Source organism: Ovis canadensis, chromosome 3 (assembly GCF_042477335.2).
Source record: "Ovis canadensis isolate MfBH-ARS-UI-01 breed Bighorn chromosome 3, ARS-UI_OviCan_v2, whole genome shotgun sequence".
NCBI lineage: Eukaryota > Metazoa > Chordata > Mammalia > Artiodactyla > Bovidae > Ovis > Ovis canadensis.
In genome coordinates, this window is record NC_091247.1 from 45736226 (window position 1) to 45759461 (window position 23236).

Sequence of the window (23236 nt, forward strand, 5' to 3'; positions counted from 1 at the left end):
CAGTGTCTCATGCTCTTCCTTGCTCTCTGTTAAGCACTTCATCTTTATCTGCTCTTGAACAAAGCATGGCCTGTGCAGGCAGTCTGTGGCAAGCACAGTGATTCAGCCTATCCTCCCAGAGGGTGGCAACAGTGAAGAATGTCTAAATATTTATTTCAGATATCATCCATCCTATAGTCCTCCACATTCAAAAATTTTCCAGTTTAAAATATCTGTGACCCTGAAATTCAGAAGACTTATGCAATAAAACAGCGAAAGAGTTCATTTTGGGGGGCTCCAAAATCACTGCAGATGGTGACTGCAGCCATGAAATTAAAAGATGCTTGCTCCTTGGAAGAAAAGCTATGACCATCCTAGACAGCATATTAAAAAGCAGAGACATTACTTTGCTAACCAATGTCCGTCTAGTCAAAGCTATGGTGTTTCCAAGAGTCATGTATGAGTATGAGTTGGACCATAAAGAAGGCTGAGCGCCAAAGAATTGATGCTTTTGAACTGTGGTGTTGGAAAAGACTCTGGAGAGTCTCTTGGACTGCAAGGAGATCCAACCAGTCCATCCTAAAGGAAACCAGTCCTGTTTCATTGGAAGGACTGATGCTGAAGCAGAAACTCCAATACTTTGACCACCTGATGTAAAGAACTGACTCCTTGGAAAAGATCCTGATGCTAGGAAAGATTGAAGGCAGGAGGAGAAGGGGCCAACAGAGGATGAGATGGTTGGATGGCATCACCGACTCAATGGACATGAGTTTGAGCAAGCTCCAGGAGTTGGTGATAGACAGGGAAGCCTAGTGTGCTGCAGTCCATGTGGTCACAAAGAGTCAGACATGACTGAGCAACTGAACTGATGCAATAAGAGACCAGGCAAATGGACTCAAGTGTCACAATCACGGCCAGGCTGACGCAGACCACACAGCTGGCCCTCTTTGGAATAGCACCGAGAAGGAAGACTGCTTGGAACAAGATTGTCACATATGACTGTGCACAGTGGTGAGGGTCCCCTGTGGAGTAGAAGACTATGAATGGAGGTGCAGTTGACAGAAGCAGCTAATTTACCTATAGCAACGAACAGTCCCAAAGTCTCAGTGGCTCAACCCAACAAAAGTTCTTTGCTTGTGCCAAATGTCCAGTATGGGTCAGCAGTGGGATCCAGGCTGAGCTACTCCAACTCAACATGTGCTTCTACAGTGTCCTCAGCAGGAAGAAGAAAATAATGAATCATGCAACTGGCCCTTAAAGCTTCTGAGTGAAAGTGACAACTGTCACTTATGCTTTTATCATTGGCCAAAGCAAGTCCCGTGTACACATCTAATTACGAAGGAAGCAAAGAAATACAATCTACCACATATCCAGAAGGAGAATGGCATGGGAATACTTGGAACAATCTTAATGACGATCACCATGGTCCCATTTGGAAGGGCTCAGTGCTACCTTTGTGTTCAAGTAGCTCTCAACTGAGATCAAGAGAAATGATTTTCACATTTATAAGTCTGATAACCACCTCCTAACTCAAGCACTTTGTTTCTAGACATAGGTCTTCTGGACAATTATCTAGAAAGAAAAGCAGTAAATAACTCCTCCAGCAGGTTCACTATATTTTAATCTATAAAATAAAGAATTGTGGGGCTTCCCTGGTGGCTCAGTGGTAAAGAACACACCTGTCAATGCAAGAAACATGGGATCAATTCCTGGTCCAGGAGAATCTCACATACCACGGAGCAACTAAGCCCATGTGCCACAACTCTTGAGCCTGTGCTCTAGAACCTGGGAGCTGCCACTACTGAAGCCCGTGTGCCCTAGAGTCTGTGCTCCACAACAAGAGAAGCCACTGCAGTGAGAAGCCCATGCACCACAACAGCAGAGGGGGGCCCCACTCTTTGCAACTAGAGAAAAAAGCTGGCACAGCAACAAAGACCAAGCATAGCCAAAACTAAATCAACAGATAAATATTTATAAAGCCAGGTACTTTTTTTAAAAATTAAGAATTCAGTAAACACAGATGCCATTATTGAGAAATAACATAATGGAGAGACTGATTCTTCCAGGTAGTGGACACTAATTAATTGCTTCCCTGGTGGCTCAGACGGCAAAGAATCTGCCTACAATGGAGGAGACTCCGGTTTGATCCCTGGGTTCGGAGGATCTCCTGGAGAAGGAAATGGCTTCCCACCTCAGTACTCTTGCTTGGAGAATTCCATGGACAGAGGAGCCTGGCAGGCTACAGTCCATGGTTTCGCAGAGAGTCGAAGTCGACTGAGCAACTAACGCTTTCTTTCCGAGCAGACACTAATTGTCTGAAGCACCTCCTCCTTCTGAGGACGGCCCCTCCATCCCACATTCAGGTCACATGCTAAAGGTGGTGGGAATCTGGCACCCATTCTGTACAACATGATCGTCCTCACAAAACAGAGCATAGTGGATCAGAGTGGACATATGACCAAAGCTGGGCCAGAGTCTCTTCCCTAGAAATCTGGTGTTTGGTCTAATATAACACTATCAGGAAACAAGGACTTTGACTAATTGGTCTGGGTTATCTGTTGATTAGAGAGATAACTGAGACTGTTAGTGCTAACTATCCATGTGATACTTTCCAGTTTCCAATTCCCCTTGCAGTTAGATGGGGGCCATGGGAATAAGTTCTGGTTAATGGGAAATGGACAGAAGCAATACAAGCCATTTTGGGAGCTTTGCTATTGAAAACAACCTTCATATCACTCTACTCTGTTTCCCCACCACATTGACCTTGGAGGCTACATGTTCCAGATGATGCATAGAAAATCATGACATGAGTGAGGGAAAAACAAAAATCTTTGTGGCTTAGGATTTATTTCTTGCTTCAGCAAAGCCTAGACTATCCTGACTAACACAGAACCAACAAAGGAGTGGCCTCATTCTGCCAGGAAGCAAAGAAAGGTTGATCTGTAAAGCAGAAGAGAAAGGATGTACGTATACATGCAGAGGGAAGCAGAGCTGGGAAAGAGTCACTGGGTCCTTCTAATTCCTGGTTCCAATCCCTTCATGAGGGTAAATCATAGTTTTATCCTTGGCTTCTGTGATCCCTTGTATCCTTATTACAGTAAATTTCCTGCTTTTACTATGCTTCTATCAAAGAATTTCTGCCCTTTGCAACCAAGAAAGAATGTTATAACTAACCTGTCATATCTCAGTGCTTCAGTTCATGTTTTACTCATTCCACCATGAAAATAACTAAGAAGTTAATAGGTATGGTTCTGACTTAGATTTCCATTTCTTTCATGCCAGAAATGCCAAGAACTACAGCATTTAGTCTTGTCCAGATATAATCCATAGCAGCCAATCCTTAAGACACAACTTCCAAACTATGGGTCTTGTTTATTGATCCAAAATTTGAATAATGGTGGGCAATCTCTTCAGTTTTATTGGTTACAAATGACCAGCTGACAAGTTGCTCAACTTCTGCAATTAGAGTAAAATTCTAGAGCGATCAAGAAAGGGTTGCTTGTTCAAGAAGAACAGTTAAGGAATTGACTGGCTCTTCAGAACCTGTGCCAACTTCCTTTCTACAGGTGGGCTGGATAGTGGATACCTTTATGAAAGGAAAACCATCATCTTAGGAAGAAAAACTCTTTCTCTGCCATGAACAAGCTGAATGCAATCACAGAAACTGCAGACAGAAGAGCTTTTGATGACAGATATTATTGATGTCTGATGCCTTCAAAGGCATTCCAGGAAAGGTGAAGGAATAATTATGACTAACAATAGCTCATGCTTCTTCCAGGATGTTACTCACTGGACCAATGGATCACTTGAGAAATGTGTCAGTGAGTCAAGCTCAGTTTGGCAAAAAAGATCCCAGGTCTCTAGGATCTTTACATTGAAATGAGTAAACCTCAAGTGAATATGTACTAGGGGAGAAGTAAAGGCAGAAGAGTTTGATGGTTAAAAAAAAAACCAGAATATGCTCTTTCAGTCTTCCCATCCATCATCTCACCCCATACATCTAAGCAAAATGAAATTATCAAGGCCAGTGAAAAAAATCTTGAGCATACCCTTAAGAAGGATAAAGGACTCAGATGAAGGAGAGGAGGAAACACCAGTAGGAAGTGTAATAACTCACCAAATGTCTGAAACATGAGCCTATAATTTTATATTGCAAGTTATTCAATAATAATGGTGACAAACAAAAAGGAGGTTGGACTGAATGGTGTACGGTATAGCTCAAGGGCCAAATGTGGCATTGATTAAATTTATCCTATGATAATGGCACTAACATTCACTGTTTTATTTTTTGCTGTATCATGCATTCAGAAGAATCTATTAAAATACAGACACAGTTTAAAGAAGAATAAAAAACCAATACCTATGTATTCATCACCTAGCCTAGTTTAAGAATAAAATACAGGAAGTGCCCTACATATGAACCTTCAAGTTGTGTACTTTCAAAGATGCAAATGTGCATTCCATCAACATCAGGTGTGAATGAAATTACAGCTTGCCATCCGTCTTCTATTGCTGAGGATCCTTCAGCTCTACCATCTCTCACCTCTCCCTCCTCCAGTCAGTAATTCTTCTTGCCTGTTCACTTGATGCTGGCCAGTATGTCAGCTGTTATACTATTGCACCTTTCAATGTGCCATATTGTAAGATTTTAAATGTTTTGTGTGTGTGTGTGTGTATTATTTGTATGAAAAGTATTATAAACCTATTACAGCACAGTACTATGAAGCCGATTGTGTTAGTTGGGTACCTAGGCTAACTTTGTTGGACTTAACGAACAAACTGGACTTACGAATGTGCTCTCGGAACAGAACTCGTACATATGTAGGGGACTTACTGTATACAGGAGAATTGTGCAGCTTATATGCAAATATTACACCATTTTATATAAGGAATTTGAGCATCTGAGGGTTTTAGTGTCCACAGGAGTCCAGTCCAATCCCCTGCTGATGCTCAGTATGAGTGTATGTAGGCATTCAACCCACCGTCTAAGCTCAGAACACCACAAGCTTTCTTTAAGCAGTCTTTAAAGAACTTGCTGTCACTTGTTTTTACTGACTCAGTTGTACTGATGATGGAGCTGGCGCATTAGCATGGCATTGACAGCTATCTTCAGACCTAAGCATGCAACTTCCCTGGTGCAGTGGATGAAAATCCACTTGCCAATGCAGGGGACATGTGTTGATCCCTGGTCCTGGAAGATTCCATATGCCACAGAGCAACTGAGCATGTGCACTACAATTACTGAAGCCCATATGCCTAGAGCCCGTGCTCTGCAACAAGAGAAGTCACTGTAATGAGAAGCTAGAGCACTGCAAGAGTAGCCCCTGTGCTCACAACAGTTAGAGAAAACCCAAGCAAAGCCACACAGTGCAGCCAAAAACAAACAAATAACATTTTAAAAAATCTAAGCAGAGCTTCTGCTGGTGGCTTGATGTGGGAAACAGCCATAGGATTTTCTGCTCAGTAATTGTTTCTCTTCTCCAGTAGCCCCCCAGCTCCACCACCTCAGGAACAGACATATTCTCATATGATCTCACATGAACACTAGAGTTAATTGACTTAAGGAAAGCCATTACCCAAGTTGGGCCAATGACTCTCTTCTCTGGGATTCTTGGATATCAGCCAAAGAAAACATCATTGGTGGCAAGTTCTAAGAAATAAATTCCTCCTCTCCTACTACCCAGGTTTTGTTATAGGTCAGGTTTACCTGCATCATTCTTTCTTCAAGATCTATTATCTCTTAGAGGGTTCCTCAGGATTCTCTCTCCCCACATAAGAATAGATACTCAATCCAACCTGTTCATCAGACATCTAAATTCTAGCTTTTAAGTTTAGATTAAAGCTAGGAAATCTCTTCCCACTATATCCATTGTTTCATATCCATAGACTCCTTCAGAAATACTTAACAGAAACAATTTGGCTTTTCTAGCAGTCCCTTCCAGAGACCTGATATACATCAAGGCTAAGGTGACAGAGGGGGCCTTTTATGAAGCAACTCAAACATATACACAAAGGGACATACTAAAATGAGGTTAATCTGAGCACTGTGAGAAGTTAAATTTCTTTGCTTTCCACCATTGCGATTCAAAGCCCCTTCCTCCTGCACATCCTCACATAACGCCATACCTCCAGCATGGAACAGGATCCCAGTGAAGAAATGAAACTCCAGAAGAGAGGGGATTAGTTAGGAGCAAGTGGGAGTTCAGAGCTCTCATCTTCTATAATGCTGATGATTTAGGAGACAGCACAGTTTTTTTCCCACAAGGGAAGTAGGGTTTAAAAGTGTTTTAATATCAAAACGCAAATTTCACCAGTGATTAAAAAAATTTTCCCTTGGGAAACTCTTAGTGAAGTAGAAAAGGTATGACTTTGGATCCAAACAGTTTTGAAACCTATATTCACATACTGTGACCTGGGCAAATTGTTTGATCTCTCTTGCCTCAGTTTCTTCACATGAGAAACAAGGATTAAAGGCATGGGGATTTTGAAAGAGATAGTTTAAAGGGGGCCTGGCATGTGGTTGTGCTCTATAAATGTGTTATACATTCTTTCCTGTTTTTCTCATCTGCTACCAAGGGCACTAAAATATTAGAGCTTGTTCTATATACTAAATATTCCCAAGAGTATTAAAGGAGGAAACATCAGCAAAGGCAAAAAAGATTCACCAGAGGGGAATCTTTGAGAAGGGGACTCCTTACAGATTTATATTTGAAAAGGGAAAAGTAACTAATAAGACCTGTATTTGTCAGGCATGGTAGAGGGAGGTTTAACCTGGACTTTTTTTTTTTTCCTCAGCGTGTTTATAATATTAACCACCAAGCCCCTGATCCCAATGCATTAAAAAAAAAATACAGACATAATACCAATATTAGTTTGGTAACACTTTTTGAGTCACTTGATCCCTTTGACACTTTTCCCCAGAAAACTCACGTGTGTATTTGTACTCAACACAACTCCACACTGGGGTAGTCTCTGCACCCTCTGAAATAATGAACTCTGACCTACATAAGCACTTTGACTTCACTCTGGTCCTTCCCCTCCTCAGCTCCCCACACCACCTGCTTTCAAGTAGAGTCTGGCAAGAAGCACTGGGCTGGCGGAGGGCTGGATGTTAGCAGGACACGTGGAGTGGAGTCAGTGGTGGCGACAGGGTGAAAGTGCAGGGCAGCGTGCCCTCCAGCCGTTCCTGCTCCGGTGTGCCAGGAAAGCGGCAGCAGCAGACGCACAGAGATGAGCAGAGGCAGAGAGACGAGCAGAGCAGAGAGAGCCACGCAGCAGAAATCTCAGGTCTCAGGGGACCCTCACAAGGCATGGGCGGTGCCTCCCGGCAGGGCAGCTCCCACATAGGATGGGAGAGGCAAGAGGGCAGGGTGAACCCCGCCTTTCTGGAGAACTGAGAGAAGGCAGTCATATAAGTCCCAAGCGCCGGGACAAGAATTTGCACTAGAATCTGGATGATTTTCTTCCTCCTCGGTGAGAAGGGTCCTGCCATGCCCAGTCTAGGGGTGTCTTGTCTAGGAGTGAGCAGGGACAGAAAAGTAGCTGAGACCCCCTCATATTTGTCAGACATGATGGAGGGAAGTTTAATATGGGCTTTATTTTAAACCAGAAAGTCCCAGACCCCAGTGCATTTGAAATACAACCCCCACAAAACACTGATATTAATTTAGTAACGTTCTTTGAGTCAGTGATTTCTTTGCCAAGCTGCTCCACGATGGATAGGACCTGTAAGGCTAGTGGACCTGCTGCAGGGGGTGGGACCATCCCTAACCAAGCGACCTGGAATTACTGCAAACTGTGCTTTCCAGGTGGTGCTAGTGGTAAAGAACCGGCCGATGCAGGACACATAAGAGGAGCGGGTCGACCCCTGGATGGAGAAGATCCCTTGGAGGAGAGCATGGCAACCCACTCCAGTTATTCTTGCCTGGAGAATCTCATGGACAGAGGAGCCTGGCAGGGGCTACAATCCATAGGGTCACAAAGAGTCGGATATGACTGCAGGGACTTAGCATGGAAGCACATGCACCCGCAGAGTGGGGCAGACTGGCACCCCTCAGAAGCCTTTGAGGCTAGGTTAGAGGGCTTTGAGGGTAGGTTAAGGTAAGTTAGATGCCTCCTGGGGTCAGGAGCTGAGTTGGACTTCTGGGCAGGATTGGTGGGAAGGGTCATCTGCCCCCCTCCTTGCGAGGTGGGAGTCAAAGGGGTGGAAGGGCAGATGGTTATTGTCCCTGGGCATGACCCTTGTCCCCAGATCTAAAGGGAGAACAGGCAGACCAGCTAATCATTCTGTAAACTGTTCAGTGTACAAGGCCTAAAACAGATACCTCAGGCTGCTTGCACTAATAAATAACAACTGCATCCCTCAGTCCTGTGGGGTAGGGAGGTACAAAGTGGAATACTTAAAAACAAGATTAAAAAAATAAAAATCACAGTTGGTCCTTAAAATTAACTCACCTGCCCTCATTTTACCCATTAAAATGGTTGTTTTACTTCCACTTTTACAATGGAAGTAACTGGTGCTGAGAGGTTGCTCAAGGTCACACAGTTAATAATTGACAGAATCAAGATCTGAACTAGGTCTGACCCCAGACAGTGTCCTTAGCTGGGGTGGCAATCCCTCCTCAATAATGAGGCAGATATACTTCACCAATAGTGGAAAAAACAGCCCCTCTCCAAATAAAGATGCTGGGTACCTGTATCTTGCCAAGGTACCTGGGAAAACTATTGCCTTCCTTTCTTTTCTGACCACAAGAATGTCTTTGCTCGGAGATATTTACACCTTCCCCCTTTTGAGACAGCTTATTTGGTTGCAATCATAGACTGCAGTCTGTGAAGCTCAATTTTGTTCTTTTTTAAATCTAACTGGACCTATGATGTGGACCTAACTAGCCGGAGTTTGGACCAAATGATCCAACCTGGCATTACTGACAAATGATGCACAGTCCCTTCCAATAAATACAGACTTTCAAACTACCTTGGTCATGTAACTATCAATTATCCAACCACTCTACAGATACTTAATGAGTATCTCTGCCTTTCCCCATGCCAATCTACTCTTTCCTCTGCCAGAAATTTTTTTTTTTTTTCAAACATGGTTAAGATCCAGTTTTTCCTTTGCTTAAAAGCCCTCAGTGGTTTCCCACCATGTACAGGACGAAGACAAGTCTTGTCACAAGAGCCTTCTGACTGTCCCTGCAGCTCTTAAGTTTGGAGCAAAGACAAAGTGAAACTCCAAAGTGGAGCCAAGTGTTTTAAATAGCTGCAAGAGTACCAATTCTTGTCCTCGGATCCTATGTGAGAATAATCAGAGTGTCAAGTATAAATAGTAAATCAAATCCTTCACTCCTCAGCCCTAGAGTGTTTCTAACAAGGAAATGTGGGCTGCTCAGAGTGATGGATTCTGTTTTGAAATATGAGCCGGGGAAGCTTTGGGAAATAGTTAACTGGAAATAGAAAAACAAGGCCAAAGCAAAAAGGAAATGTAAATATTCTGGGTTTAAAGGTCAATGTCATTGCTGGGTTCATGCTTCAAAGTTTACTCTGGATTTCCGGGTAGACAGAGAAAGAAGGCAAGCAGATTACATTCTTTGAATTTTTTTAATATAAAAGAGGAAACTTTCAACTATTGAAACAAGCAGTTATTTTATGTTGTTTTTATCTTTGTCTTCATTAATTTTTATCTTTGTCTTTTTAAATTGTCAAATTAGTGCATGTCTTTTGTAAACAATCCAAATAACACACCCATCTATACAATAGTGAGTGTATGCCCCCTTACTTCCATTACCCTTCTCAAGAAGGAAACCCTAACCCCTGAGACTAGCCATCTATTTCTAGAGGTTTTATGGTTTTTAATTTTGCAATCAGAAGTACTTACATAGCTTTCATAGAATGTGGGGGTTTTGTTCACTTCCTTTAACAATATATATATATCATTTTTACTATGTTCTTTTGTAACTTGCATTTTCACTTAGTGTATGAGGTACATCCATCTTTATCCATACCTATATCTAAATCTATATATGTATCTATAATCTATATATATCTCTTTCATTTTAATGTCAGTAATACTCCATTATATGAAAGTAGCATAATTTATGCAACCATTCCTCTATTAATTTATTTTTATTTTCTAGTCTTATAAATAATGAGCATCCTTGTACATAGATTTTTGTGTGGATATATAAATATTAGTGGAGGACAAGGAAGCATGGTTTGCTGCAGTCCACAGCGTCACAAAAGAATCAGACATGACTTAGTGACTGAATACTGAATAACAACATGAGTATTTCTGTGGAAAGATTTACAGAAGTGGAACTGAGGGATCACATTTAAAATTTTGATCAATTTTCTTAAAAAAGACTGTACTGATCTATACTCTCAGCAATAGTGTTTGAGAGTGCCCATTTCCCTGTTCTCTTGCCAACACTAGATAATATCGACATTTTTCACTTTTTGGCACAAACTTCTAAATGGAATTTCTTCCAGCAAGGTCAATATAATTTAATCAAGAAAGGAGACCAATGATACGGTCTCATTTCTCTTGTTCTAGGGTGTTAGTTTTCAGGCTGTGCTCTGTGGAGCCCCAGGAATTCTAAAGGATGGGTGAGGCGGAGCACAAAAGGAAAAGATTGCCACCCTCTTAACCAGGGAAACTGAGTTTTTTTCTGTTTTACATGTTGCACTTTGGGATAAGATATTATTTGAAGGTAACATTTTGTTATTAAAAACAAGTTTGTAAACCACAGGTCTGGGCCTTGTTTCTTATTGAACCATTAGCAACTTGAAGAAGAATTGAAAATGGGTTCCTTCAAAGAAAAGAAGAAACAATGTTAAAACAGTGAATCTCTAGCATACTCAAAATATTGTCATTTACAAATTAAGTGTACGGTGTGTGTGCGTGTGTGTGCTCAGTCATGTTTGACTCTTTGTGACCTCAGACTGTGGCCCACCAGGCTCCTCTGTCCAAGGGATTTTCCAGGCAAGAATACTGGAGCGGGTTGTCATTTCCTTCTCCAGGGCATCTTCCCAGTCCAGGAATCGAACTGGAAACTCCTGCTTTTGCAGATGGATTCCTCACTGCTGAGTCACCAGCATGCGCACAGCATTCCTGAGGAGTCAACTTTACTATAGATAGCATCCTGAGAAGGAAGGTAAGAAAAAGAGGATTTTGAGTCACAAGGATTACAAACAATTTCAAAATGACGCAGTGAGCATCTTGTGTGGCCTAACAGCAGCCCTTCTTTGTCTCACTGGCTCCTCTCTTCTCTCTTTCCACTCTTCATCTTCCTTACTCTACCCCTCAACAGAACCAAGAACCTTGAAGTATTTTGCTCTATGAAGCATTGCAGTTCAGCTTTTTCCAGCTCTTGCTCTCAAACTCCCAAGGCCAATCCTTTCCTAGTGCTCGTCTCATTAAAGTATCCCACGTAGTAGAATCCACCTTTTCTAGCAGGTAGTTTTCTTGAAAAAACAGCATTAGAAATATGTTGTTTTTTTCCTCTACACCTCTGCTATTTCTTCCTAACTGAACACTGTCACTGTATTGCTTTAGTCCTGTTATTATTTTAAAATATATCTGGGCCCTCCAACCGAATGTTAAGCAGACCACAGACAAGAACTCTGCTTTCTGTAGTTTTTAAATGCTCAGTCTCTGGCACCTGCCTCATAACTGCATAATGAATAACTAACTAATAATTATGAAATTAAAAGGTGAGTAAATGATAAGTGAATATAAGACCACCCCTGGATATTTTGAAAGATGTGACAGATATCTCCGTGCAAAGGCCATAAAATTAGTAATTCTTAGAAAGTTCAGTTAAAACATTTAAACTTATTTTCAAGTTGTATTTATCTTTTAGGAGATACATAATGTGAGCTTATCCTACTCAAAATGTCTACTCCTTCACATTTCTTTTTTATGTTGGCCTTTACTCTTCTAAACTTTCTTTCTTACTTCTGCTATGAGCTAGATGTTATTTTTGTTTATTCCCTTCCTGCCTGGCCAGATAGGAAGGAAGCAGAGATGATTATCTATATCAATATAATATCTCCTCTTTCTGGGATCCCAAGAATAAAGAATACTATATAAAGTAGCATGCTATGTAAACCACAGCTTAGAATATCCTGTAGTGAACCATCGTAAAATATTACTTGAAATTCCTACAGGATCTTCTGCCTGCTATATTTAATTCCTAAATCTCATGTTATTAAAAAAAAAAAAGTCTGTTTGCTCTTTCATCAATACTCACATTACAGAATTCTTTTCATCAAAACTGGCTTAGTTTGGACTGAGGAAACAGGAACATATGATAAGTTATAATTTCTTATATTTGACCCTTTGCTACAAATTTAAGCCCATTAATAGCTCAAAGCTCAGACAGTAGACCCAATTCCATTGTGGATATATATAATTGTATACAGAAAGTATAGACTCTGCCCTATTCTGTTTGCTGTGAAAAAAAGTTTCATGCAACTATATGTTGCCTACAAGATACAGATTTAAGCACATTCATAGGCTCAAGGGGATATAAGAAAATATTCCATTTAAGTAGAAGCCAGAAGAAAGCAGGTGAACTATATTTATATCAGACAAAATAGACTTCAAGCCAAAAATGGTAAGAGGGGGATCATTTGTCAAGAAGGCATAAAAATTATAAATATATACAACATTGGAATACCTAAATATTTTAAGAAAATAATAACAGATCTGAAGGGAGAAACTGACAACAGTACAATAATAGCAAAGGACTTCAATAGCCCCACTTTCAGCAATGGATAAATCATCTGGATAAAAGCTACAAGGAAATGTTGGACTTCAGTCATACAGTAGACCAAATGAACCTTAAAGACATTTATAAAACATTTCATTCAACAGTAGTAGAATACACATTCTTTGCAAGTGCATGTGGGACATTCTTTAGAATACATTATGTGATAGGCCACAAAGCAAGTCTTAGCAAATTTAAAAATACTAAAATCACACAAATTATTTTTGCCTATGATGATGGTATGAGACTAGAAATCAATAACATAAAGAAAATTCAAAAACTTGCAAGCATGTGGAAACAACCAGACTCGAATTGAAAGAGAAATTTTCAAAACTTAAATAAAAATGGAAAAACAATACATCAAACCCTCCGGATGTTGCAAAAACAATTCTGAGAGTGAATTTATAGCAATAAATACATATAATAAGAAAATAGCAAGATCGCAAATAAAAACCTAACTTTACATCTCTAGGAACTAGAATAAGAACAAAATAAGCTCAAAGTTAGCAGAAGGATGGAAATTACAAAGATCAGAGCAGAAATGAATGAAATAGAGATCAGAAAAAACAATAGAAAATATTAATAAAACTAGGAGCTGTCTTTTTTGAAAAGATAAACAAAAAGCCTTTAGCTAGACTGACTAAGAAATGAAAAGAACTCAAATTACTAAAATTAGAAATGAAAGAGGAGACATTACAACTGACATCACAGAAATACAAGAGACCACTATGAACAAAATATGCTAACAAATTAGATAAACTAGAAGAAATTGATAAATTCTAAGAAACATCCCACCTACCAAGGCTGAATCAGGAAGAAATAGAAAATCTGAGCAGACCAATAATAAGTAAGGAGATATAATCCATAATCAAAAACCTTCTAACATGGAAAAGCCCAGTACCATATGGCTTCACTGATGAATTCTACCCAACATTTAAAGAATTAACACTGATCTTTCTCAAACTCATCCAAAAAATTGAAGAGGAGAGAACAATTAAAAATTCATTTTAAGAGTCCAGCATTAACCTGATACCAAAACCAGATAAGGACATCACAAGAAAATAAAACTATAGACCAAAATCCCTGATGAATATAGATGTAAAACTTCTCAACAAAATATTAACAATTTAACAACACATTAAAAGGATCATACACAATGACCAAGTGAGATTTATCCCTGGGATGCAAGAATGTTTCACTATATACAAAGCAATAAATGCAATATACAATATTAATAGAACAAAATATAAAAATCATGTAATTATCTCAGCAGACACAGAAAAGGCATTTAACAAAATACAACATCCTTTCATGATAAAAGCTCTCAAAAATTGGACATAGAAGGAAAATATATCAACACAATAAAGCTACATACAACTCATGGTTATCATCCTACTCAATAGTGAAAGATTGAAAGGTTTTTCTCTAAGATCAGGAAGAAGACAAGGTTGCCCACTCTGACCACTCTTAATCATCATGGTACTGGAAGTCCTAGAGCAATTAGGCAAGACAAAGAAATAATGAGCATCTAAATCAGAAAGGAAGCAGTAAAACTGTTATTATTTGGAGATGATATGATTTTATATATAGAAAATCCTAAAGACTCAACCAAAAATTGTTGGAACTGATAAATGAATTCATTAAATGTGCAGGATATAAAATCAACATATAGAAATCAGTTGTGTTTCTGTACACTCACAACAAATATCTGGGGAAAAACCCTATCCCATTCACAATAGCATCAAATCAAGAAAATATTTATGAATAATTTAACCAAAAATGTGAATGAGCTATACAATGAAAACTATAAGAATTCAGTGAAAGAAATTGAAGAAGACACAAATAAATGGAAAGATATCCCTTGTTCATGGATCAGAAGAATAATATTGTTAAAATGTCCATACTCAAACCACTCTGTAGATTCAACACAATCTATATCAAAATTCCAAGAACACTTTTCACAGAAAAAGAAAAAATAATTCTAAAATTTCTGTAGAACCATATAAGACCTCAAATAGCCAAAGCAATCCTGAGAAAGGACAAAAATGGAAGCATCATATATCCTGGTTTCAAAATATACTACAAAGTTACTGTACTTAAAACAATATGGTACTGGCATAAAAATAGACACAAAGACCAATGAAATAGAATGGAGAGCCCAAAAATACACTCTGGCATATACGGTCAGCTAATATTTGACAAGGGAGCCAACACTCAGTGGAGAAAAGGTAGACCTTTCAACAAATGGTCTTGTGAAAACTGGACAACCATATGCAAAACAATGAAACTGGACCCATGTTTCATACCACTCACAAAAATTAACTTGAAACGAATTAAAGAGTTAATCATAAGACATGATTCTATAAACTCCCCTAGAAGAAAACGTAGGGAAGAAAGCTCCTTGACATTGGTCTTTGCAATGATTTTTTTTACATATGACACCAAAATATCAAGCAATAAAAGCAAAAGTCAGTGAGACTACACTGAACTAAAAAGTTTCTGCACATCAAAACAATCAACAAATGGAAAGGCAACTAAATGAATGGAAGAAAATAGGTCTAAACCATATATTGGATAAGGGGTTAATAGCCAAAATATATAAAGAATTTATACATCTCAGTAATGAAAACAAATGGTCTGATTTTAAAATCAGCATAGGAACTGAATAGACATTTTCCCAAAGAATAATGCAAATGGCCAACAGATACACAAAAGGATGTATCTATACACAAAAGGATATCACTAATCATCAGTGAAATGCAAATAAAACCACAGTGAAATACCACCTCAAACCTGTTAGAATGGCTGTCACCAAGAAGAAAATACCAAATGCTGGTGAGGTTATGGACAAAAAGGAACCTGTGTGTAATGTTAATAGAAATTAAAATTGGTTCAGCCAAATTCATAGAAAACAGTATGGGGATTCCTCAAGAAATTAAAAAAAAACAACTACCATGTAATCCAGCAATCCCACTTCTGGGTGTATATCCAAAGGAAATGAAAACAGGATGTTGAAAAGATGTTCACTTCAGCGTTATTTGCAACAACCAAGATACGGAAACCTCCTAATGTTCAAAAGATGAAAGGATAATGAAGATGTGATCTGTTATCACATATCACACAAATATACACATGCAAACACACAGTGGAATGCTATTCAGTCATGAGAAACACGGATGGAACTTGAGGGCATTGTGCTAAGTGAGGAAAGTCAAACAGAGAAGGACAAATACTCTATGGTATGTGGAATACTATATGGTATGTTGGATTATAAAAACCTGAACTCATTTAAACAGAGAGTAGAATGGTGTTTATCAGGAGGTAGGTGGGCAGAGGAATGTTGTTTATGGGTACAAACTTAAAACTAGTAGATAAATAAGTTCTGAGGTGTCTAATGCACAGCATAGTGATTACAGCCAACAATAATGTATTATAAACTTCAAAGTTGCCAAGAGAATAGATCTTTAATTGTTCCCACCACAAAAAAGAAATGATAATTATGTGATGTGATAGAGGTGCAAGCTAATGCTAGGATAGTAATCACATTGCTATATATGAATGTATCAAATCAACATTTTATATACCTCGAACTTACACAATGTTATTATCAATTATATTTCAATTTTAAAAAGAAAGAAAAAATTTCTATAATTCAGTAAACTTACTTTGTATCAACAAAGTAAACAAAGAATGATCATAACCAGAAAATATTATCCTATCACTCCTAAGTCTAGCAAAAAAGGCTGACCTGATTACTTATTCAACTCTTATCTTCTATCATTCCAACTGTCCATATAACACAGTTATGGCAGAAAAAAAAGTTTTATAAATCAAAATTATATACAAAAGAAAAAAAGGCAAGCTTATAATTAATATGTGTAGGAAAAATGAGTTATTATTTTAGGTACTTACATTTTCTGTGGTTCTCACAATAAATGTGGCAAAGAGAAAAAGATAGAAGATGGAAGTTGGAAGCAGAATGACTTAAGCCATGGTTTAGGAGTCAGCCACACGTCAGTTTGAATGCTGGTTCTGCCACTAAGCAACTATGACCCTGGGAAAGTTGCTTAACTTCTTTAAATGTTGCTCAGCTCTAAATTAAGACTAGTAATATCTTTCTCATAATTGCCACTGTGAGGACAAAATGGAAAATATGTGCTTAATCAGTGGAGGCTGTTTTGTTGTAATTATCGCAGATGCTTTCCCATATAGCACTTTGCCATGTAAATTAATTTTTGTATTTGTGTCTCCCTTTGAGCTCCTTCAAAACACTTTATATGCATCATTTTATCTGAATCTCCTCACAGCTTATAAGCTAGATATGACAGACATAATTAACCTCACTAGGAAACCAAAAGGAATGCCTTGCCTCAGTCATTCGGCATCTGGTAGAGCTGGGACAAGAATCCATGTCTTATCCTTATCTTTAAGAACAATTCTCCAATCTGTTCTCACACAGCAACCAGAGGAAGCCCTTAAAACAAACAAACAAAAAGCCCCCACCATTTGATAATGTTGGCCCCTGCTTTCTTGTTCCCTTCCCCTCCACTGTTCTCCATGTCTAGCCACTCTCCTTGAAAGTTTCTAGCTTGAGACTGGTCCAGAAAATGAAAGTCCTTACTCCAGCTTTGCTGGTGAATCTCCATATAGGACAGAAAAGCTTATAGCCCTATGACTCAGTCTAGAGAAATACCAGAAAGGAAAAAGAACAGGTCAACAGTAACCTAACTAAACCACAAGGGAATACTCATGAGCTTTCTCCTGCCTCCTTCCTTCTACCTCATTCTCATTCTGCTCTGGAAAGATCAAGAACACTTCATTTAAAATGCCTCCCTGGTTGCTCAGACAGTAAGAATCAGCCTGCAATGCAGGAGACCCAGGTTCACTCCCTGGATCAGGAAGATCCCCGGGAGAAGGAAACTGCAACCCACTCCAGTATTCTTGTCTGGAAAATCCCACAGACAGAGGAGCCTGGTGGGCTAGAGTCCATGGGATCTCAAAGAGTCGGACACAACTGAGTGACTAACACCAACACTACTAGAAAACAGAAAGAAATATATTGAGAGATAATTTTTTTGTGCAAAAACATTTATATTCATTTTCTTCTCAAAAGTGCCATGGGGAGACAGTTCTGAGAATAAAATACAAAAATACATGAGGCATTGCAAATATGTACCTAATATCCTAATATCAATTTGCTGTAGGTCAATTATTCCTTAACTTTTGAAGAGTTGGAACATTATCCTGTAAAAGTTTCATAATGTTTTGAAAATTAAGTGCAGTACATCAATTTGAATAGCTCTGACATGTCTTTGACTGATATTGCAAGATCATCATTGCTCTATACTTCAATGGAAAAACTTAAGATTTCAAAATTTTTCATTTCAGTATATATTCAGAAAACATAATTGTTTGTGATTAAGGCATTATGAGGATAGCATTGATCAGATCCCTTTTATCCACAGAAGAAGCAGATAGGCATTTGTATTACAAGATACATTGCTAAGTTGAGGGGGGAATTTCCCCTCAAAACCCATCTTCTCCTCTGCTCCTAACTTTGTCACTGATGCTCAGATTTCATTATTAAAGGTTAATTCATTTAGGGAGGCAATATTGTTTGTACCAGGTTTTGTCAAAACAAAGATATAACCAATTGTAAAGTGAAAGTCACTCAGTCACGTTCAACTCTTTGCCACCCCATGGACTACACAGTCCATGGAATTCTCCAAGCCAAAATACTGGAGTGGGTAGCTGTTCCCTTCTCCAGGGGATCTTCCCAACCCAGGTCTCCCGCATTGCAAGAGGATTGTTCACCAGCTGAGCCACTAGGGAAGCCCAAGAATACTGGAGTCTGTAGCCTATCCCTTCTCCAGGGATCTTCCCGACCCAGGAATTACACCAGTGTCTCCTGCCTTGCAGGCAGATTCTTTACCAGCTTAGCTACCAGGGAAGTGCCAACCAATTGTAAATGCACCGCTATTTTACGTGCCACTAAGGAAGAAAAACCAATGCCAACTATAATAAGATATCTCCAGTTGTAAGAGGCATCCCAATTTCAGAGACATGAAAATATGAAAAATGTGAGTCTGAAATTCTATGAAATAATTAAGAGCATGGATCTTAATATCAAACACATCTTGATGGACATCCTGATTCTGCTATTTGATAGATGTCTTGCTTTGGGGATATTACGTAACTCCTTTGACCCTCTATCTTCTCCTCTGTAAAATTAATATATTAATATACTCCTCAGTGGTTAGTAAGAATTACCTACAATGAGGTATAGAAATGTGCTTAGTCAGAGCCCAGCCCTTTGTTAGAACTCCAAAATGAAGAATTTTAATGTTATTAGGGAATAATCTCTTAAATTAATTACCACTGGGGAGAGTAGCATATTAAGTACCCACTGCTCATGATTCCTTACTTTCAATGAGTTTGTGATATTTTTTTTTAGGTGCAGTAAAAATTCCTCATTTTTTTTATTGGAGTATAATTGCTTTGCAATGTTATATTAGTTTCTGCTGTAAAACAAAGTGAATCAGCTGCATGTACGCATATATTCCCCCTCCTTTTTGAACCTCCCTCTCACCGCCCCCATCCCACCCCTGAGTTTGTGAGATCTGAGATAAAACAGATCTTCACAGATTGAGGCATTTGACAAAACATTTGTTTGTGAGGGAGGACATAAGTCCAGAATTGGGAAGCTTTTAGGAAGGGAAGGCCTGGGGTTTGGAGAGCTGAATCACCACACCAAACAGAATTGTGTCAACTTTGGCTCAGGATTGCTTCTGGTTACAACTTAATTCTACATTTAAAATATAGTCATACCCTTGTATGGAGAAGGCACTAGCAACCCATTCCAGTACTCTTGCCTGGAGAATCCCATGGCCGGAGGAGCCTGGTAGGCTGCAGCCCATCGGGTCGCTAAGAGTAGGACACGACTGAGTGACTTCACTTTCACTTTTCCCTTTCATGCATTGGAGAAGGAAATGGCAAGCAACCCACTCCAGTGTTCTTGCCTGGAGAATCCCAGGGACGGGGGAGCCTGGTGGGTGCTGTGTATGGGGTTGTACAGAGTCAGACACAACCACTCCTGGGTGTTCATTAGAAGGGCTGATGTAGAAGCTGAAACTCGAATACTTTGGCCACTTCATGCGAAGAGCTGACTCATTTGAAAATACCCTGATGCTGGGAAAGATTGAGGGCAGGAGGAGAAGGGGACGACAGAGGATGAGATGGCTGGATGGCATCACTGACTCAATGGACATGGGTTTGGGTGAACTCTGGGAGTTGGTGATGGACAGGGAGGCCTGGCGTGCTATGGTTCGTGGGGTCGCAAAGAGTCGGACACGACTGAGTGACTGAACTGAACTGAAAACTGAAGCGACTTAGCAGCAGGAGCAACATACCCTTGTATATACATATACTCGTATGTTAAGTGAAAGAAGCCAGTTAATAAGAGACCACACACTATATGATTTCTTTTATATGAAATGTCTAAGAACAGGCAAATATATAGGAGACAGAAGGAAGATTAGTGGTTTCCAGTGACTAAGGGAAGAGGGTGGGGAGTGGTAGCTGAGGATGGGCTTTTAGTTACAATAAAGTTATATTGTAATGATGATTCCATAACTGTTGAATATGCTACAAACCACTGAATTGTACACTTTAAATGGGTGGATTTCATCATATATAACTTAAACATCAATATCAGTTCAGTTCAGTTCAGTTCAGTCGCTCAGTCATGTCCGACTCTTTGCGACCCCGTGAATCACAGCATGCCAGGCCTCCCTGTCCATCACGAACTCCAGGAGTTCACTCAGACTCACGTCCATCGAGTCCGTGATGCCATCCAGCCATCTCACCCTGGGTCGAAAAATTAAAAAGAATGCATTCCTATATTCTTTTATTTTGAAGTCTAAAACTAAACTGTAAAAAAAAAAAAAATCCCTTTACTTTTTAAACAATTAGAAACAACTGAATGCAGAAAACAACTGAACACCTGGGGCTTCCCAGGTGGCACTAGTAGTAAAAAAAAGTGGCCTGCCAATGCAGGAGATGCAAGAGATGTGGGCTTGATCCCTAGGTTGGGAAGATTCCCCTGGAGAAGGAAATGGCAACCCACTCCAGTATTCTTGCCTTGAGAATCCCATGAACATAGGAGTTTGGCAGACTACAATCCATAGGGTTGCAAAGAGTTGGACACGACTGAAGCGACTTAGCACAAACAGAAAGAAATGTATCAACTTTACCTTAAATTACATATAAGTCAATAAAACTCACGAAGTTCAGTTAAAGTTTTCACTATATTTCCACCCACTATGTGTACAAATGGTCAATTCTAAATATAGTCTCCAATTTTGTGAACTCCAGAAGATTCAGTCACAGGGATAATGACCTGGCCTCTGTCATGAGCCAACATGTGTTGGGCAGTGAGCATGCAAACAGCTTCTTATAACCAAGGGTAATATTTAAAATATTTAAAAACTGGATTGAGTCAGGCACTGAGTAACCGTTATGGATGCCAGCTGGAGACCTCTTAGTTGCTGGAATTTGAAGATGACTGAGGGTCCAGGAGGAAGGGCCAGGGACATTGAAAGGGGTGGGTTTGGAGCATGAGGTTACTTGGAAGCTCCAGCAGGGTAATTTTAGTGAGTGATCCAAAAGATTTCACTATGTTATCAACAGGTTAGAGCTGTTTCAGGGCATATGTGTTGACATTATCTCTAGTATGCCATCAAAATATTCACCTGGCTCTCCAAATGAGAGCCTTAGAATCTCAGAAGTTTAAAGTTGATCCCATCTCCTCTGGACATTTTACAGATGAGAAAACCAGGGTTGAGGAAATGTGAGTGGCTTACTTACAATGCATGAATAGTAACAGAGTCAAAGAGAGGACCCATGCCTCCAAAATCTCAATCCAGATTAGATGAGGTAGGGAAAGTGGGCAAAGCATGTCACACCAAATTAACTTACCCATTCATCTTCTTTTAACCATTTCCAAATCAGAGCTGCAATTTACTTTCTAGCTATGTGCATAGAAAAAGCATATATATTCTTCATGAGCATAAAAGACCTTGAACATGAAAAACAAAGAGGGAATGGATCCAGACTTCTAGGTAATTATTTTTAAATTATGTTGATGTAACTGTGAAGAAGGCTGAGTGCCAAAGAATTGATGCTTTTGAACTGTGGTGTTGGAGTAGACTCTTGAGAGTCCCTTGGACTGCAAGGAGATCCAACCAGTCCATTCTGAAGGAGATCAGCCCTGGGATTTCTTTGGAAGGAATGATGCTAAAGCTGAAACTCCAGTACTTTGGCCACCTCATGCGAAGAGTTGACTCATTGGAAAAGACTCTGATGCTGGGAGGGATTGGGGGCAGGAGGAGAAGGGGATGACAGAGGATGAGATGGCTGGATGGCATCACTGACTCGATGGACATGAGTCTGAGTGAACTCCGGGAGTTGGTGATGGACAGGGAGGCCTGGCGTGCTACGATTCATGGGGTTGCGAAGAGTCGGACATGACTGAGCAACTGAAATGAACTGAACTGAAAGCATCATGATGCACATGTAGCATTTCTCAATAGAATCCATGCATTATTTCAAAGCAAATTTGAAGAGAATAAATCAAAGGCATTTAAAATGAAATATACTGGCACATAATTTCATTCTGTAGCTTTTATATTTTCAGTTATTAGAAAGATTAGAAAAGAAATAACAAATGATAGACAAAAATGATTCCACTCACCTTAAGTTTTATTTAGAGAATTGCCAATAGAATGATGCAGGACAACTTTTTGGAGGCATAGAGTTTTGTATATATTGGGGAAGAAATGAATATATTCATTCATTCATTCATTTATATTTTAATAATAACTGCTGATATATGAATGGCTTTTGACAGTTTTAAATTCCCTGGCAATCTAGTGGTTAAAACTTGGGATTTTCACTGCCATGGGCCAGGGTTCAATCCCTGGTCAGGAAACTAAGATCCTATAAGCCGAGAGGCATGACCAAAAAAAAAAAGTGCTTTCCTAAACATGTAACTGAAGACTATTGACATAGGAAATATTTGGCAATATATTGCTAAGCAGAACACAGGTTACAAAAATGTATACAGTTAAAAGGTTATTTTTTGTTTAAAAGGAAAGGTGTCTGTGTATGTATATGTGCCTAGAAGCTCTAAAAAAAGATTGAAGACACTGAAATACTGTCTGTTCTCCTTGGTTAATAAAATTATGGGTACTTCTTTAGTATTTTCCTTTGTCTTTTTCTGTTTTCAAAGTTTCTTGCACTGAACATGTATTAATGTTGTAAAAACATTTTTAAGTGCTTCCATCTAGGCCAATAGGCACATGAAAACATCACTGATTACTAAAGAAAAGTAGATCAAAACCACAACGAGACTATCACCTCACACCAGTCAGAATGACTATCATCAAAAAGTCTTAAAAAAAAAAAAGTCTACAAAAAATAAAAACTGGAGG

General features: G+C 39.3%; 2 long non-coding RNA genes across 2 annotated transcripts in view; one reads left to right on the forward strand and one right to left on the reverse strand.

Moving 5' to 3' along the window:
• The first annotated feature begins 7039 nt into the window (after positions 1-7039).
• LOC138436838 (uncharacterized) overlaps positions 7040-23236 on the forward strand; it is a 50701-nt gene continuing 34504 nt past the window's right edge. Inside the window, exons 1-2 of the long non-coding RNA XR_011255640.1 lie at positions 7040-7266; positions 11044-11129. This is a non-coding gene — a long non-coding RNA (uncharacterized lncRNA). The remainder of the gene's footprint in view (positions 7267-11043; positions 11130-23236) is intronic.
• Positions 9563-23236, reverse strand: part of LOC138436837 (uncharacterized) — a 115026-nt gene continuing 101352 nt past the window's right edge. Inside the window, exon 4 of the long non-coding RNA XR_011255639.1 lies at positions 9563-11117. This is a non-coding gene — a long non-coding RNA (uncharacterized lncRNA). The remainder of the gene's footprint in view (positions 11118-23236) is intronic.